The sequence below is a fragment of the Peromyscus eremicus genome, chromosome 2, assembly GCF_949786415.1.
Source record: "Peromyscus eremicus chromosome 2, PerEre_H2_v1, whole genome shotgun sequence".
In the NCBI taxonomy this organism is placed as follows: Eukaryota; Metazoa; Chordata; class Mammalia; order Rodentia; family Cricetidae; genus Peromyscus; species Peromyscus eremicus.
In genome coordinates, this window is record NC_081417.1 from 143,477,931 (window position 1) to 143,497,866 (window position 19,936).

At 47.1% G+C, this 19,936-nt stretch overlaps 1 pseudogene; it reads right to left on the bottom strand.

The window, feature by feature from the left end:
- Positions 1-6: 6 nt before the first annotated feature.
- On the bottom strand, positions 7-11,047 carry LOC131904900 (glycosaminoglycan xylosylkinase-like; annotated as a pseudogene).
- Positions 11,048-19,936: the final 8,889 nt, after the last annotated feature.

Below are 19,936 nucleotides of genomic sequence, written 5' to 3' on the forward strand. Positions count from 1 at the left end.
AAAAAATCAGTCCCACTTGTTTCCTGTTGAGAGTTGCAAGTAGGAGAGCGGCATCCTGTCTTCCACCAGCACAGTGTCCACCCCAAACTGGTCAGTACACTGCTTGACAGTGGCAAGGACACTCAGAAGCCGCTGGTCCACAGTGTCCAAGTGTGGATCAGAGAGCTCGGGGGAGATGGGGTCATGGGCCATGGCAGATTTTAAGGCAGACTTTAGCGCTCCATTCTTTACGTAGTTCAGTCTATTCCAGGTTGAAACCGGAATGATGCAACATTGATAGAGAGGGGCAAGAATGCTTCTCTCGTCCAGTGAGGGGTTCCCAAAGCTTTTGGCATTATCAAGAAGGACACACACGCTAGCGCCTTCATCGTCTTGAAAGCTTTCATAGCGATGGCGGTCGGCATTGCCAATCAATTAATCAAAGACAGCAGTGTCAATGATGTCCAAGAGGCATGGGCCTGAGTCATAGGGGGACGTTTTCTTCACAGCATCGCAGTAGCTCTCATCATATTCCCACCTGGCCAATTTGCCTTCTCGGTAAGTCCTGCCCCAGGGGTGTTAATGTTTCTGCAGAGGCCATACATCTGGAAGCCGAAGTGGGATGGATCCCTCCATCATGTCTCCATCAGCACATGCTGGCCCTGTTTCCCGGCAGTAATAGCACTTCCCCTAGAACACACATATTGTTCTCTACAGTTAGGAAGGTGCTCCGCAGCTGCTCTGAGGCCACAGGCGTGATCTCTGTCCTCAGACTAACGTATCTGCCAACCACCAAGGGAGCTCGGTGGAAGCCCAGAATCCTGTCCAGATGAAAGGCTGCCACATCTGCATTGTGTCTGTCATAACCAGCATATGGCTCCCCTCTTCTACCGCTTAGGTTTGAACCACATTCTGTCCTCCTTCAAGGATCAGTAAAGCTTTTAGCTGTGCCCCTTTATAGCCCACATCAGCTTTAATGATTTTCTTAGTGGCCATGCATGCATGCTTATCTTCTTCTTGGCACAAAATGACCTACTGGACAAAGAACTGCCCTTGCCTCAACTGCTGACAGTATGAACACTGTCCTTTCCAGATGAGCAGGACACAAGGAAAAGTGACTACTGAACTCTGTCAAGACAGGGTAAGGTGGCCTTTCAAAATTCCTGCTTCTGAACATGGTCTGTCAGGTATTCTAGGCCTGTAGCCAAATTGGATGCCCCAGTGATGCTGAGAAACTTTAGGTGACTGTCCAGGCTGCCAGCTGTCTCTGTCTATCCTCGAAAGAATTTCAGAAATTGCTTGCTTGCATTTTCTGTTTTCTCAGGTATCAGTATGTTCCTTCTCAGGTCTTTGATGGATTTGAAGACTAGATAGTTACAGTTAGAATCTTCTTGTATCTTAGCTAGAACATATTAGTACTAGAATTAGAATCTTCAAGATAGGACAGCTATTGGAGTAATCTCGGTAATTTGCCATTTACCTATGTTCTGGACATTTAGCATGTGTTTCTTGTTTGATGTTACTCTTGTTGGTTGTAGTTCCATTTTTGTTTATGTTATTACCCTTTGTTTTTCCTGGACAATACTTAATACTCAATTTTTTTTTTTTTTTTGGTTTTTCGAGACAGGATTTCTCTGTGTAGCTTTGGTGCGTGTCCTGGATCTTGCTCTGTAGACCAGGCTGGCCTCGAACTCACAGAGATCCGCCTGGCTATGCCTCCGCCTCCCTAGTGCTGGGATTAAAGGCATGTGCCACTGCTGCCCGGCCTGATAATCATTCTTATTGTATATAGTTTGCATTAAGTTTAGAACCTTATTTAGACAAAAAAGGGAAATGTAGTTGTGCTTGTATTGCGAGACCCCCAAACAAGAACACCACAGAACCAATATCCAATGTAAGTACAAAGGGGTTTATTAAAGCAAGCAGGCTTGTTCTGCATCTAACACACCGGCTGGCCAGGTGAAGGAGGATGGCCCTGAGCTCTCAGAGTGAAGGGTTTTTAAAGGGAAAAACCACAAGCTAGGGAGTACAAGCCTTTGCATTTCGGGGTCCTACTTCAGTTAACAGGAACATTTGGCCAAGAGAAGAACTACAGACGACAAAATACAGTTGGAGACTCTCCCAGTACTATTGGGGACTTTGACGGATTAAGCCTTTGTTTCAGCTTCATAACTATTTCTTGGCCAGCAGGCTACCCACCCTGGAGGCGAGGGTTGCCTTGACTGGAGTCTTAGCTGGGTATTTATGTCTCTGGAACATGGTTCAGCTTTCATCTTTTTTGGGGGCGGTTTGAGACAGGGTTTCTCTGTGTAGCTTTGCGCCTTTCCTGGAACTAGCTTTGCAGACTAGGCTGGCCTCGAACTCACAGAGATCCGCCTGCATCTGCCTCCCAGTGCTGGGAATACAGGCGTGTGCCACCACTGGCCAGCTTTTATCTTAGCATTGCTAGAAATGAAGTTTTCTTTAAAATGGAGTTTGTCTTGCTCTCTCATAGTGGTATTTGCTCTGCCCATGACCTTGGTCTATAGAGCCTGAAGGAGGTGGTGCTTCCTGCCCTTGTAGGTGACCTCCCCCCCCCCCCCCCCCCCCGCCCCCTAGGGTTTCTCTGTATAACTTTGGAGCCTGTCCTGGAACTCACTCTGTAGCCCAGGCTGGCCTCGAATTCACAGAGATCCGCCTGCCTCTGCCTCCTGAGTGCTGGGATTAAAGGCGTGCGCCACCACTGTCCGGCTTTAGGTAGCCTCTTAAAAGGAAATGGAGAAGGGTCACATGCCCTTTCTCCCTGCTGCCTGCAAGGTGGATTCGCTCCCAGTCAGATCAGAGGACAACTTCAGATGTCTACTCTGTTCTGTATTCGTGAGTGTATTTCCTCAATTTATATCTTAATAAATGCCTATTACCCATTAAATAGATTCATGTGGATTGATCATAATAAGGGTCATTTGGCCTCCAGAGGGGTCATGGCCCACAGGTTGAGAACCAGTGTTCTAACAGGAGACAGGAGCAGTCTGCATTCATTTTCTTCCCGATTGTGCCGCATGCTCCAGCTCTCCTGTCTCCGCACCGTGATGGGCGTACCCTTGAACTATGATAAACCCTTTCTCCCTGAAGTCGCTTCTGCCAGGGCATCTCATCACAGGAAAAGTAACAAAGACGACAGAGTTATAAAGAGCGACAGAGAAGGCTGAGCAGGGAGGAGCAGGCAAAGGCAGACTCCCATGGAAGACTTCCTCATAGCAGGTTCCCATGTTCAAGGTGGTGTTTCCTGTCGCTTTCATACAAAGTCACGTGAGTCACTGTGTGTGAAAGCCTGTGGTCAGTAAGTCCCGGCCATGTGGCTGTCTGAGGGACAGTGACGCAGGGAAATGGAAATGATTTGTCTTTTAATTCCACAAGGGCTCAGTGGTCTAGCCACATAATGTAGGGACAAGTTAGAAAGAAGTCCACTGCCATCAAGTGACAATGGCAGAATTGTTTAAAAACAGAACCCAAACATGACAGAGTGTTATATTCAATATTCAGTGCTCATAGGGCTTGTGGGAGTCCGTTGGGCGTATCTCTCCCCAGCTGTGTGCTCAGGGATGTCATGTGAGCAGTTTGGAATCTACCGTGTTGAAGGTATTCCCACAGCAAGAACAAGCAGGTGCTACAGATGAGGGATGTTGAGTCTGAATCTCACCTGCCACTGACTGGCTGTGTCATCCGGGAAATCACTTCACATCCCAAGCTTCGGTTGACCTGTAGACTAGGCATAGTAAGAGCCAATCCCTAGCTGGGCTGTGGTGGCACATACCCTTAATCCCAGGGTTTGGGAGGCAGAGGCAGGCAGAGCTCTGTGAATTCAAGGCCAGCCTGGTCTACAGAGTGAGTTCAGAACAGCCAGGACCACACAGAGAAATCCTGTCTCAAAAAAACAAAAACCAAAACAAACAAACATAAAGAGTCAATTCTTTTCTCTTTCCTCTCTTGGGAGAGGCATAACTTGGGATGGGGTATGGGTTATTTTATTAACTATTGTTTATTTATGCTTTGAGACAGGGTCCCATGTAAGCGCAAACTGGTCTTCAACTTACTAAATTGACTGGGCTGGCCTCTAACTGCTGGCTCTCCTGCACCTTGAAAGTGCTGTTATTACAAGCATGCATCACCAGTGACTCATTAGTTATTGGGGTGTGTGTGTGTGTTGTGTGTGTGTGTGTTGTGTGTGTGTGGTGTATGTGTGTGTGGTGTGTGTGTGTGTGTGTGTGTGGTGTGGGTGTGTGTGGTGAGTGTGTGTGGGTGTGTGTGTGGTGTGTGTGTGGTGTGTGTGTGTGTTGTATGTGTGTGGTGTGTGTGTGGTGTGTGTGTGTGTTGTATGTGTGTGGTGAGTGTGTGTGTGTGTGTGTGTTGTGTGTGTGTTGTATGTGTGTGTTGTGTGTGTGTGTTGTGTGTGTGTGTTGTATGTGTGTGTGTGTGTGTGTGTGTGTGGTGTGTGTGTGTGTTTTGTATGTGTGTGTGGGTATGTGTTATATGTGTGTGGTGTGTGTGTTGTATGTGTATGGTGTGTGTGTGTGGTGAGTGTGTGTGTGTGGTGAGTGTGTGTGTGTGTGTGTGTGTGTGGTGTGTGTGGTGTGTGTGTGTGTTGTATGTGTGTTTGTGTGTGTATGTGTGTGTGTGTGGTGTGTGTGTGTGGTGTGTGGGTAGGGGTGGTGAGTGTGCGTGTTGTGGGGGGCATTGCTGGAGACTGAAGCCAGTGAGTCTCTCTTTTGGTAACTGTTGATAGCCCTACCCCACCCCCCAATGGCACGGGTACTGCCCCCAGGCTGAGTGTTGACCCACGAGGGCATCGTCCCAGAAGTAACTTCACATACACTTACAGAAGAGGGCCAAGGAAGGATGTGGCTGGTGCTCCCACAGCCCCTGGTTCCATGGCTTACACTTGATTCTCTGGCCTGGTAACGGCTGCTAACATGAGGACCGTTTACAACAAATGACTTCTAGCTAATAGCAGCAGCCGAAACTTAGAAGGCAGGAGGGGGATGGGAGGGACGTGGGACAAGGAGGTAGTTCTGGATCTGCCTCCCAGGCCTGCCAGTGCTGATTATTTGGTTCAGATCACCGATGGGATCTCTGACCCTCAGTTCCTCCAATTGTAAAAATGAAGACAAGGATTCTGATGGATGGATTACAAGGTTCCAGGGAGGTATTGGAGAGGAAATGATTTTGCAGTCTGCTAAGGAGCATTACACTCACTTAACATCCAATGTAATTGATTAACTCTAGCGAGGCTTGTTGCTTAATACCCAATCTCTCCTCTGACTAGATCAAAGAACTCCTGTTTTAGGAAACTAACTGGGGATGAAGATGTGGCCAATGAGATGCAAGCTGATGAGAGCGTAGTGTATATCACATTGCTAAATTGTCACATACTGTTTAAACTCACCTTGCCTAGCGAGGGCAGGTGGCACAGTTAAGTGGCGTGGGTGGCATCACAAACAGTTTTATTTTAGGATCAAACTCAGGGCCTTATGCGTGCTAGCCAAGCCCTCTACCTCTGAGTCTTATTCCCAACCCTCCAGAACCAGTCTGGTTTCCTGTATCCATTGTGCTGGCCATCAAGGGCTTGACCCCCAGAAATAAATCAACATTGCTATTATCCTTGAGAGTCCCATTCTCTCCTTTTGGGGACAGCGACTGTGGACAGAGACAAGGTCTAGTAGTGTGGAGACGCACCCTAGGAGTCCCGTAAGTCAAGGTCCTATAGTTTGTTCCTTTCTCCATATTGGCTCCCCTGGGATTCTGCCCATATCTCTGCTCAGCTCTCCAATTGCATCCAAACACATGGGCTTTGCAAGCCCGCCCCCAAGCTGCATCAGTAAACACCTGCCCCAGCCACACCAAGTTCTCTACTCCTCGGATCCTAGCCTGGGACCGTCCTACATCTTGTCCAAGAAGGCCTTCTGCAGCTGGGTCAGCGTCATTGTGTCCTGCTTCCACCAGTCCAACATTCTCCACATCTGAGTGAGCTTCAGCTACTGGGCTCTGAGTCTGTCAAAAGAAGGGAGTGTGGCCTAAAACCAGAGCTTCTGGGTTCGAATTCTGAGACGGATTGCTTATGTGACTTTGCGCTGACCACTTCCCTTTTCAGAATGTCTTAACAGACCCGTCTGTGGTACTGAGCCTGCCACCAACTCGAGAAATGGCTTCTCCAAACACCACTGTAGAGAAAAGGAGCAGGTTATCCGCCAGGGGCAACTGTCAGTGATGTCAGCTGTCAATCAGGGGCACATCAGCCATGGAGCATGTAACTCCGGAGTTGACTGCTTGGGTTCAGGTTCCAAGAACTGTCAAACTACCGGCCAAGTATATGATGGTCTGGTCCTCAGTCTCCCACTTTGGTATATGAAGAGGGAAACCATGTATGTGCTTCTAGAATGCGGCCGAGGACTGCACTGAGTTTGAGACTAGGGTTCTGAGACAGAGAAGCACTTCAAACGCCCTGGAGGGATGGAGAGATGTCTCAGTGGTTAAGGCACTTGCTGCTCTTCCAGAGGAAGGTCCCCAGCACCCCCTCCATGAGTAACAACTGTGTGCTGTGGTGCATAGACACACTTGCAGGCAACACACCTATACACTTAAGAAGAGAGAGAGAGAGAGAGAGAGAGAGAGAGAGAGAGAGAGAGAGAGAGAGAGAAACCTCCACCTCTGTTACATGGATAATTTCCATTTTTTTTTTTTTTGACTCAAAGTCTCATGTACACCAGGCTGGCCTTCTACTCACTACTTAGCTGAGGATGAACTTGAATTTCTGAATTTTCCAAAAGCTACGATTACAGACATGTCAACCAATCCCAGTTTATGCAGTGCTGGGGAATTGAACCCAGGGCCTTGTACATGCTAGATTAAAAAAACAAAAAACAAAACAAAACAAAAAAAACCCAAAAACCCAAACCCCTCAACTCCCTGAGCTACAGCCTCAGGCCTGACTGACTTCTTTTCTTTTCTGTTTCCCGGTGCCAAGAGCTGAAGTTAGGGCACTCTATACCCTATGCATGCGCTCCAACACCAAGTCAAAACCCTACCCATGTTTCTTCTCTCATATAATTGAATTAGGATAAAGCTCCACAACAAGAATTAGTGCCTTCTAAAGTCCATTAACCATTTTCCTTTAATTAACTAATTATTTAACTTTGTGGTGCTGGGAATTGAACCCAGAACCTCACACATACTAGGTAAACACTCTTATCTATACATCCTGCAAACAAACTAAAATTTTTACTTTTTATTTTTCCTTTATTTTTTTTTTTCTTGTTTGGCTTTTCAAGACAGGGTTTCTCTGTGTAGCTTTGTGCCTTTCCTGGAACTCTCTTTGGAGGCCTTGAACTCACAGAGATCCGCCTGCCTCTGCCTCCTGAGTGCTGGGATCAAAGGCGTGCGCCACCACCGCCCGGCTATTTTTCCTTTATTTGAGGCAAAGTCTCACTCACTCTGTATCCCTGGCTGGCTTGGAAGTCATTATGTAGTTCAAGTTGGCCCTGAACTCACAGAAATCCTCCTGCCTCAGCCTTCTGGATTATGAGATAACAGATGTGGGCCAACCACTCTGAACTCCAAACTGCTTTTAGTGTTGTGGGGGTATCCACCAGAGAAGACTACTCAGACATAGGTTCAAGTCAATAGAAACTCTTTACTAGCTGGCCATCGACTACACTGGGTGTTTGGATCCCAGTGTAGCCCCAAGCCTTTCTCAGGGTGAGCTTTTTTTTTTTTTTTTTTTTTTTTGAGACAGGATTTCTCTGTATTGTTTTGGTGCCTGTCCTGGATCTCACTCTGTATCCCAGGCTGGCCTCGAACTCAGAGATCCACCTGGCTCTGCCTCCTGAGTGCTGGGATTAAAGGCGTGCACCACGCCCCCCACCTCCCCACCCCACCTCCCCCCACTCCCCCATCCCTCGACTCCCCGGCTCTGGTTGAGCTTTTAAGCATAAAGACTGTGTTCTGGGTTGACGTATTTCAGTTAACAAGGACAGTTAGCCAGAAGCAGAACTACAGAAGCCAAAAGGCAAAATTAGTACACTTGGAGACTTTCCCAAAACTAAGGATTTAATGGATTAGGTCTTTGTTTTCATTTTGGCTGGTGGTGCTGTATAATGCTGGTTTTATAGCCTGAATGGTGCTTTCACCATGGAGTCAATTGTGCTAAGGTCTGGGGGTCTGTTACATTCAGAGTGTTGAACCAGTTACGTTATCAGCAAACTGTTTGTGTACCCATCATGTCAAATATTTGTCAGTACTTACAGTTACACTATTTTGTTTCTTTGCTTTTGTTTTTGTTAGGATCTTGCCATGTAGCCCTGGCTGGCCTGAAATTTGGTGTGTGGATGAGACTGACCTTAAATTATCAGTTATCCTCTGCCTCTGCCTCCTGAGATCACAGGATACAGGCAGGCACCACCATGCTTGGCTTATTTCTTTTTCATAATTAAAAAAAATTAAATTACTTTTGAAACCGGGCTTTATGATGTAGCCCAGGCTGGCCTGCAACTGGCCTGGAAGTCTTGACTCTTCTGTCTCTACTTGTAAGTGCTGGGATTACAGGCACGTAACACCATACCCTGCACAATTATCTCTTGTTTTTATTAATGTTTAAAATGCTTCCTAGGTGACTTAATTTTTGTTCCTTTAACAGCAAAGGTGGGTAGGGTGTGGTACCAAGTTCTTCGAGCCAGGGAGGGGTAATTTCTTTGAAGAGGGAACTTAGAAAGAAAAAACATACGTACACTTTGTGACTACTTTGAAAATTGAGGATGTCCCTCTTCCTCTCAACACCAGGACTTCTCTTTTCGGAGACATTTATTTCTAAATGTCTCATTCGGTTCCCCAAGCTTTGCCATTCTGGGAGAATGTGGAAGTGCTCCCAAATGATGGCAATTTGTCACCTTAGATGAAGCCTCAGATCAATTTCGAAGTCTCTTTGGACATAAATTATATCATCACTGTATAAGTCAGAGGAGAAAATTGCATCATTCTAGGAATTTGTTGGTGCCAGATGTGGTGGCACATGCCTGTAATCCCATGCTGTGGGGTAGAGGCAAGAGGATCTTGGAAAAAAAGCAAAACAAGAAAATTGGAGGCTGAGGCAGGAGGATTGTTGTGAGTTCTCTGTCTCTGTCTGTCTGACAAGTTCATAAATAAAATCTTAAAAACAAAAACAAAACAAAACTTCCAAGGGGCTGGGGATATATAGCGCAGTGGTTAGTGCCTGTCTGGCGTGTGGAAATACTCGGGACTTCATTTCCAGTATCACAAGGAGGAAAGGAAGGAAGGAAGGAAGAAAGGAAGGGAGGGAGGGAGGGAGGGAGGGAGGAAGTAGGAGTTTGAAGGAAGGAGGAAGATTCTTGAAGGTAGGTAAGACTCAGTTTCTCTCTCTGTAAAATGGGGAGAAGAGCAATCAGATGAGGCAGTCTTTTAAAAACCCTGCATTTGAGTCTGTGAAAACCTGGCAGGATTTTCTTGTCAAATTTCCTTGTCTTGGGAAAAGCCAAGACTGAGGAGAGCTGAGAGAAGAAACACAGAATTTCTTGTGGATGGAGGCAGCAGACCGCGGAAGTAAGACAGGACAGTGTGTACCTTCTTCTTCTTAGGTTTAACTCCTAGCTCAGCCGCTTCCTGATTAAAAAATAAAATAAATAAAAAGGAGGTACGGGACTGCTTCCCGGTATGGCGGAGAAGAAAGTTTATTGTAGATAAAAGGGAGAGCATAGGCAGAGGCAGGGACATCTGGGACAGTCCAGAGTGGACATGAGTAGACTGAGCTGGGCTGTTGTACCCAGAGCCCCCCAAAGACCACCAAGAGACCAAACTCAATGCAAAAGCAAAGAGTTTTTGTATTGTTAGAGTTAACTGGGGATCCTCTGTCTGTCTGACGCAGCAGCAGAACAGGAGAGACCCCAAGTAGTAATGGGGCAGGGTTTTTAAAGTAAGGGGGGCTTGAGGTCTACAGACTACATAGGAACAGACTCAGGATTGGTTTATGTGAGTGGCAATCATGTAACTTTTAATTGACTAGGGTTAGTTGGAGATTACAATTATTATTTTTTGGATATTTTGGATATCCATTACAGGCTTTGTCCTTGAGCTGCCATAGAGGCTGGCTGGCCTAGCCCAGACTGGCTGTGGGGGCTGACTCAGTGGCCCAGGCTGTCACACTGACCCATGCACATAACTCTAAGTTGGTGAGGGGTCCCAGACAGTAAACAATTGGCGGAACCTTGAGCGGTCAGAGTACGTGCAGAAAGGGAGCACGTATGTCTTTTGTTCACGGCCCTCCCAGAAACTGCTTGCTCAAGTCTCAGGAAACTGAAACTGGGGCCTGATCTCTGAGAGAAGACTGACATAACAGCCTGTTATGGTGTCTGTCTGGTCCTTTCAGGGCCGTGTGGGAAGAGGGGGAGGGAAAAGGAGAGGGGAGAGAGGAGGACCAGGTGCAGCCAAAATGGCTGGGTTATATAGAGAAGAGCCTCTAGGGGAAAGGTAGCCCAGCTCCTGAGCTGGAGGGTTCAGGATAGGGGGTGGGGTATGCCAGCCATACCCTGTAACAGGTAGGGACTGGAGGATGCTGGGAGATCCTAGAGGCCCGTCTGATTTGATATGTTAAATAGGCACCTCAGGCATTTGTCCAGGGTTTGAGACTTAACATTTCCTTGGTGAAAATGTGAGCAAGAGGGCACTTGACCTCTCAGCCTCTGTGTCCCATTTGCAATGGGGTTAACGGGCCATTTCTGTCACCTCGCATGCTCTTCTGAGGACAGAGTCATAGTGCATGAGCATCTACCACAGTGTTTGCATGGAAAGGCGCTCGGGGATGCTTGCTGGCCTTTAATGATGGGCCGGGCCTTCTTCTCAGTATTTCTTCGAAACTTCTGAGTCCTCTGCTTGTTAACAACCCAAGGCACAGACACACAAACTGGACCTATAAAGAGAGTTAAGTTGTCTGCCCCAGATTACCTGGCCGGTCAGTGGAAAAGCCTGGATGCTGAACCTCTCGTGACAGCTCCAGATCAGAGGGTGTGGGCAGCTGAGAGAGCATTCAGCGGGCCATCAACCCCAGGAGGGATGGATGGGAAGGATGGGGTAGGGGGCCGAGGAGAAAAGCATGACCGTCAATGGGTGGCTCTGGTGCGTGATTCTCAGTGAACCGCTTGTTTCTCTGTGGGATTTAGTGGATTAGTGGACGACCAGGAATTCAAGAGAAGGAAAGTAAGTTAGAACAGGAGTCAGAGGTCACTGTCCTCCACCCCAGCCTGTCCTTAGATGTTGGGAGGGACCCTCTAGGACACGGAGTTCAAGCCAACTTTAACTTCCCAAGAATTACTGACTCTTTTCTTTCTTTTGGTTGACTCTTTTTTTTTTTTTTTTTTTTTTTTCCCCAAAACAGGGTTTCTCTGTGTAGCCCTGGCTGGCTGCCTCTGCCTCCTGAGTGCTGGGATTAAAGGTGTCCACCACCTTCGCCTGGCATTGATTGACTCTTTAAAACACACAATGTCTCATGCAGTCCAGGCTATTATTATTATTATTATTATTATTATTATTATTATTATTATTTTGGTTTTTTGAGACAGAGTTTCTCTGTGTAGTTTTGGTACCTGTCCTGGATCTCACTCTGTAGACCAGGCTGGCCTCGAACTCACAGAAATCCACCTGCCTCTGCCTCACAAGTGCTGGGATTAAAGGAATGCGCCACCACTGCCCAGCTCTAAACCAGTCTTAATTTACTATAAAACCAAGGATGACCTTGAACTCCTGATCTTCCCGCCTCTGCCTCCTGAGGTCCAGGATGATAAGCATGTGCCACCTCTAGCCCATGGATCTTATTTTGTTTCCTTGAGGTCAAATCATGCTATGTAACCTAGGCTAGTCTTGAACTTGCAATCTTCCTGCCTGAGACTCCCAAGTGCTGTATTAGATGAATGTGCTATTATGTCTGGTTTATACCATTTTACTTTTTTTTTAAATTTAATTTTATTTTATTTTACAATACAATTCAGTTCTACATATCAGCCACGGATTCCTTTGTTCTCCCCCCTCCTGCCCCATTTTACTTTTTTTAACTTTCTTTTTATTTATTCTTTTTCTTTTTTTCTTTTTTTTTTTTTTGGTTTTTCGAGACAGGGTTTCCCTGTGTAGCTTTGCGCCTTTCCTGGAACTCACTTGGCAGCCCAGGCTGGCCTTGAACTCACGGAGATCCGCCTCTGCCGAGTGCTGGGATTAAAGGCATGTGCCACCACTGCCCGGCTTTCTTTTTATTTATCTTGTGTGTTTCACATCATGCATCCCCATCCTACTCATTTTCCCATCCCTTGGTATCCACCCTCTGTCCTTGCAACCTCCCCCACCCAAAATAAAATAAAATAAAATTTAAGAGAAAAAGAAAAAAGAAGGAAAAAATTAATCTCGTCGTCGTGGAAGCTGCAGTGTGACACAGTGAGTCACGCAGTAAACCCTTTTATCCATATATCTTTACTTGCAAGTGTTCATTGCAAAGAGTCTGTTTCAGGCCTCTGGTTTCTGCTCCACTACCGATGCTGGGCCCTCACTGGAACTCCTCTTGGTTATCCTGCCATTGCTCTGTGTCCTGGAAATCCTGCAGCTTTGGGTCTGCAGGACCCGTCCCTTCACATGCTGCAGCAGATCACAGATGAGGTGGATGTTGGGTGGGCCAACACATAACCCTGGTTCTGGGTCTGTAGTTGCAGAGTTGGCCAGCCTGCCGGCTGTCCTTTGTCCTCACCACCAGGGTGAGCTCTCCTTCATTGCCCTGGCTAGTTCACCCTTGCAGAAATGAGCCAGGACCAGGGTCAGTTCCCCTGCTTTCATCCTCAGGGTCGGATCTCCCACACCTACACCTTCAGGCCAGCTCTACTGTGTAGCTCAGGCGTGGCATAGGGACCACTCACCCGAGTGCTGCAGTTGATGAGGGCCAGGAGCAGCTCTCCAGCTCTTATGACCTCGGGGCCAGCTCTCCCACCTGCCTCAGGTGATGATGGGTGCAGGAGAAGGGGGGGGTCTTTCCCCCACCCATGCTGCCACATGACAGATGAGGAATGAGGACAGCTCTCTCATCCTCACAATTCCAGGGCTGGCTCCGTCAGTCAATGGGGTTGGCTCTACCGTGCTGTCCATGCGAGCCGCAGGGCTCTCCCACCTGCCTCAGGTGATGATGGGAGTGGGGGAGGGGTAATAGGAGTCATGAACTGTGAATACAAAAAAGACTGAGGGAAAAGCGAGTCTGGAAGTTAACTGTGGGAAAGTGAGAGGAAGGACTAGTGAAAGTTTCTTTTCTAGGGTTGGTCAGAGCAGATTTATCTTGGAGCAGCTCCGCATTTCCAGTGATAAGTGTTTCCCGCATCTGTTTCACATGGAAATCAGTGCCTTGCCTTTGGGTGGAATACGGGCAGGCAGAAATTCCCTCCTGCAACTCCCATTTCATCCAGACTCCCAGACTGGGTGTTCATTTCCCTTTGTCTCCTCTACATACCAGGAGGGGTCACATTCACTTTGAAAACAATATGCACATGATGGTATCTCCCTAGAGACAGAGGCTGGCAAAGGTCTCCTGTCCACATCCTGTCACGTGACTGTGATTATTACCTGAAGTTCTGGGTCACTCTTGGTCTTTGAGTCTGTCTTTCTGCTAGTCTGAATGAATTTAGCTCACAAACAAGCAATTGCTGACCAAGGCATACACTGACCTGAACTTGTACAGGATGTTCCTGCTGAAGTGGGCAGGAGAAAGAGGAACTGTGACTGATGGGTGACAGTCCGAGCGAAAGTCTTCCCCAAGTTCAAAGGCCCCAAATGGGGCAGAAAATAGCAGGGTTAGGAGTCAGGGCTGGGGCTCCGCACAGCTGAAGTGTCATGGAAGAGAGGAGACTGAGCTAAGCGAGGTGATATTCCAGGCATGGCCCTTCTGCTTTTCTTTTTTGGTTGTTTTTTGTTTTGTTTTGACTCAGTAGTCTGTGGTGTATGGGTGGCTGAAAGGTACATTATCAGTTAGCATAGCCATTAATATTTACACTCCTCTGGAATTTGATTTTAAATGAATAACTTTTAGCATGGGTTACATTGGACAACTTGATTCTTTTTAAGTTTTTGTTTATTTGTTTTTAAAGTTTTTGTTTGTTTGTTTGTTTTTCAAGACAGGGTTTCCTCTGTGTAGCCCTGGCTGTCCTGGAACTTACTGAGATCTGCCTGCCTCTGACTCCTGAGTACTGGAATTAAAGGCCTGTGCCACCACTACCTTAATTCGAGAAATCCACAGTCTGCTTAAAGGGTAAAGGATTTTATTAGGAAGGAAGACTCACTACAGTACAGGAGATTTATTGTAGGATCCTGGAAGGCTGAGGTACAGTTTCACTCTGTTCTTCCTGAGTCCATCCCAGCATCCCAAGCCCACATAGGAGAAAAGAGAATGGCTGTGTGTATCTCAGGTCTAATGGGTAGCCCCAGCGCCACGCCTCAGGGGCAGGTACTTCAAGGTCATAGGTAGATAGGACAGTTACCTGCTACATCTCTAGAGGTGGTACTTTGAGGTCATCGATAGAACAGATATCCACTACACTGCCCAGCTTAAATTTTAATTTTTAAATTGTGTGCACGTGCGTGGGTATGTGCATGAGTGAATGCAAGTGCCTTTTGAGTCCAGAAGAGGGTGTCAGATCCCCTGGAGTAGAGTTACAGGTAGTGATGAGCTACCTGGAGTGGTTGCTGGGAACTAAACTCGGATCCTCCAGATCAGTCTGTGCTTTTCACTCCAGCCCCTAGAAGTTTTAAATTTTTTAAATACTTTTTTTGAGACAAGGTTTCATGTGTCCAGGCTGGCTTCTAACTGCTATGTGAGTACTCCTGTTCTTCCTGCTTCTGCCCCGAGTGCTAGGATTCCAGATTCGTACCACAGTGTCCTGTGGATTTGACTCTTGGCATCACTTGCCAGTGATTCTCCCCCAAATGGTGCCAGTTAGCTCTGTTCCGTGAGTCATGTTAGCGTGCCTATCAGTACAGCGGCAGAGTCACGGGCAAAGGACGCTCTAAGACACTTCAAGATTTATGTCTTTACTCAGGAACAGCTGCAGGAGAAGGGCAGAAAAAAAGCTAAGGAGGGAAAAAGGAAGTTAAGACAACGACCAGAAGCCCAGCATTCTGGACATTCCTTTGGCTTGGCTCATCTCTGGCTTTATGAAAATTATTATTAATATTTTTCTTTATTCTTTGGAAACTTCATACATACATACAGTGTATCTTGATTATATCCACCCGAACCCCGCTTCCCAGTCTCCTCGATACAAGCACCTCTGTTCTTCTCCTCCTCCTCCTTCTCTTCCTTTTCCTCTTCTTCTTCTATAACCCATTGAGTCCAGTTAGTGCCGCCTGCATGGAAATAGACAACCTACCAGTGGCCACACCCTTGAAGAAAAATGGCTTCCCCCTCCAAAGCCATCAGTTACCATCAACTAGCTCCTTAGCTAGGGGTGGGCCTCAAGAACGCTCCCCCATCCAAACTAACTGTATCCTATCTGTAGCCTCCGATGCCTGGCTAAGGTTTGGATAGAGTTTGTTCTCCCAAGATTTATGTTCTGAAAGCTCAAACCCAACCTCAGGATGGTTGGTGTTCAGTCTGTAGAACCCTGAAGGTACAGCCTCAGCCATGGGGACTCCACGATCACAGATTAATTTTGGCTCGTGGGAGTGGGTCCATTCTCCTGGTGAATCGGATAGTTCTCGAGAGACCTGGCTTTCATCAAATGAAGTCACCACTAGAGCATGGTCCCTTCCGCACACACAGTCACTTGTCCATGTAACAGATTTTCCTTTCCACTTCTCCCACCTTGTTATGATGTAGCTTGGAAGCGAGAGGTTTTAACAGACAGCAGCTCGATGACTGGGGGTCCCATCACTAGAATCAAGAGCTAAACAAACCTCTCCAAGTATCCAGACTTGGATTTTTATTTTTGGGACAGGGTCTCCCAGCGTGGACTGGGCTAGAACTCACTATGTACACCATGCTGGCCTTGAACTTGTGGCAATCCTCCTGCTTCTGCCTCACAAGCACTGGGTTTACAGACATATACTACCATGTCAGGCTCTCATCTCTGGTATTTTTATTCTTGCTGTGTTGGGAATTTAATGTAGGGCCTCACACAAGCTAGGTAAGTGTGTACCCCTAAGCTACATTCCTGGCTCTGGGTTTTAATAGCAACACAAGATGAACTGAAACACCCTTCTCTTTCTGCTAGCCATCCCTGTACTATAAAGGAAGGCCTTGTACTATAAGGGAAGGCTTTGTCCTATAAGGGAAGGCCCTGTACTCTAAGGGAATGCCCTGTACTCTAAGGGAAGGCCCTGTACTTTAAGGGAAGGCCTTGTCCTCTAAGGGAAGGCCTTGTCCTGTAAGGGAAGGCCCTGTACTCTAAGGGAAGGCCCTGTACTCTAAGGGAAGGCCCTGTACTCTAAGGGAAGGCCCTGTACTCTAAGGGAAGGCCCTGTCCTGTAAGAAAAGGCCTTGTCCTATAAGGGAAGGCCTTGTTCTATAAGGGAAGGCTTGTCCTATAAGGGAAGGACCTGTCCTATAAGGGAAGGACCTGTCCTATAAGGGAAGGCCTTGTCCTATAAGGGAAGGCTTGTCCTATAAGGGAAGGTTTACTGGTTCCTGCCAGTCTCTGCCTTTCGAGCCTAGAGTGGCTCCGTGGAGCTCTTGAGCATCTGCTAGACTCTACTTCAAGGGATTTCCCCTCATTCATCTGTTTTCTTCGCCCTGAGTGAGGTAGGGTGGTAGAATGTTGTCAGCATAGGGCAGAGCTTTGGGTTCCAAAGCTGATTCTCCTCCTCCTTCCTTGGCATGCCAGGTCATACTATGCCACCTCCCTGTGTCCGCTTTCCTCTTCTGTAAAAAGGACATAACAGTAGGTGATATTGTCTACCTCAGGGCTGTGGAGGCATTTGAGGCCGGGGGTGCTAAGCTTGCCACAGTGAGTAAGTAAGTTCTGTTCAACAAAGTGCTATTAGTGTACCCTGCCAATAAACGCTGGCCTGGGCTGAGGATGTAGCTCAGTTGGTAGAATGCTTGTTTAGCATGCACAGAGCTGGGTCTGATCCCTACCACCACATTACCTGGGCTTGGTGGCACAAGCTGCCTGTAATGCCTGCACTTGGGAGGTAGAGGCAAGAGGATCAGGAGTTCAAGGTCATCCTCAGCTACCTAGCAAGTTAAAGGCCAGCCTGGGCTACATGAGATACTGTGTCATGAGTCCATTATTCCAGAAACATGGACAAACACATCAGTGTCTTTCCACGGTGTTAGAACTTGTTAAATAACAAGTTCACAAAGTTCAGCACTTTCTTTTCTTATTTATTTTATTTTATTTATTTTGTTCGATGTATCTCTGTGTAGCCCTGGCTGTCCTGGAACTCGCTCTGTAGACCAGGCTGGCCTCAAACTCAAGAGACTCGTCTGCCTCTGCCTCTCAAGTGCTGGGCTTAAAGGTATGGGCCACCACTGCCCGACAAGTTTAGCAGTTTCAATGACAGAAATTTGTCCTATTATCCCACCTATTATGGGAATCTGGACAAGAAGAATGAGGCGAGGTCTTTTACGCCCATCTTAATTTCTAATATTAACTTTCATAGCACACGTCACACAGCACGCATTGAATACAGCTATATACCTATGTGCATCCATATGGGTCACAGAATGGAAACAAGTTAAAGAGGCAGCAGAGCTCAAGGGACTCCAAGGTGGACAGAGGCATCTGTAATGATGAGATGGGAACCAGACCAGGGCCTGGAGGACGCTGCTTCTGGAGCTGCGGGAGTCGGAATTGCAGAGCTAAGCTGCAGAGTTCAGTTGCGGGGAGAAAGACTGAACTGGGGTCTGAGAGCAGGAAGAGTGGGTTCAGGTCCAGGTCCAGATAGGGAAACAGGTGGATGGGCAGGCAACTGAATGGGGTGGGTCAAGAGCAGAGCTGAAGCTCCAGAGACAGTTGGAGTCCTCTGCCTGTTGGTGCTTTCGTTTGTTTGTTTGTTTTTGTTTTTCGAGACAGGGTTTCTCTCTGTAGCTTTGGAGCCTGTCCTGGAACTCACTCTGTAGCCCAGGCTGACCTCGAACTCACAGAGATCTGCCTGCCTCTGCCTCCCAAGTGCTGGGATTAAAGGTATGTGCCACCACTGCCTGGCTGCCTGTTGGTTCTTGATGCACATGCCAAGTATCAGCTGAAGGGCTGGTGTGGGACTATGCCATTGCCATTGCGGTGTGAGGTGGATCACACCAGTGTTAGGTCTGTCACATTAGGAGTCCAAGTGAGGGAGGTCCACCCTTTCCTTGGACTGATGTATCCACTAAGTTCTTGAGCTTGGTTCCCTTATGTGTTTTAAGAGTTATTTTATTTTTGTTTGTTTATTTATTTATTTATTTATTTTCAAGACAGAGTTTCTTTGTGTAGCCCTGGCTGTCCTAGAACTTGCTCTGTAGACCAGGCTGGCCTTGAACTCACAGAGATCTGCCTGCCTCTGCCACCTGAGTGCTAGGATTAAAGGTATGCTATTTTATTTTTAATTGTGTGTGTGTGTGTGTCTATATGGGGATGTGTGCACATGAGCACAGGTGTCTGCAGAGGACAGAGGCATTGAGTCCCCCTAGAGCTGGGGTAACAGATGACTGTGAGCTTCCTGATGTGGGTGTTGGGAACTGAATTCCAAGAAAAATACAAATACTTAACCACCAGGTCATCGTTCCAGCTCCCTCATAAAATGGTTTTAATCCAACTGTGTGTCCCATGGTGTCAGTTCACTCTATCTGTTCTTAGGAATAAGTAGTTTACCAGTCTGTGCTCGAGGGGTGGTGCCTGACAGATGGTTCCGGGTCCACCCAGCTGTATCATCCTTTTCCCTTGAAGCAGAGTCAAAAACTACTTGTAAAATGGAGACTCCTAGGACAAGGCATAACCACTATTTTACACAAGATGGAGTAACTCAGAGTCTAGCATAGCCTGCTCTCAGCAGGGTCTCCGGAAACAAACTGGCTGAGAGTGTGAAACCAGGAAGGCTGGGCTCCCCTGCACATCTCACACTCATTTTGTGAGTTTTATTCTTGTGTGTGCTGTTGGGGTGTGTGTGTCAAACCCAGGGCCTCATACATTCTAGACTAGCATTCTATTGCAGAGCTAAGCCCCAACCCTGATCTTGTGATTCTTGTCTGTAAAAATAGGAACAGTGACAGCCTAGTTTTAGGATTTCCCTGAGGCTTAAATGAGCTAATCTGTGCAAACTCTTTAGGGCCAAGCCTGGCACAGAAGCTGCACATGTCAGTGCCTGTGTTACCTGCGTGTCTTACCCGGAGTGGTAGACATCTCTGGGCACATCATTAACATTCTTCCCACACTATAAAATAAACCATTTTGGACTGCTTCCTATAGGAGTTTCCTGGAAGAAGGTTTCCCTCAGGAGATTGCCATTCCCGTGTGTATTACTCACAAGATAAAACTCCCCAGGCAGATGAAACTGGGGAGTGGTGAAATAGAGCAGCCTAGTGAGCTGGCATGTCTCATTGTCAGGGTGGTATAGGTGCAAATAACAGACCCCTTCTTACACATTAGTGCTGTAGAATATTATTTTAAAGTGTGTTATTTTTGTTTATGCTGCATTTGTTTAACTCTGTGAAGCTGTGTTACTTTGCCTCTCTAAAATACCTGATGGTCTAATAAAGAGCTGAAGGGCCAATAGTGAGGCAGGACTGGCAGGCAGAGAGGATAAATAGATGGAGAAATCTGGGGGGAGAAGAAGTAGCCAGAGAAGAAGGAGGACTCCATGGGCCAGCCACCCAGCTACACAGCAAGCCATGAGTAAGTGTAAGATTTATAGAAGTAAGAGAACAGGAAAAGCCCAGAGGCAAAAGGTAGACTGGATAAGTTAAGGAAAGCTGGCAAGA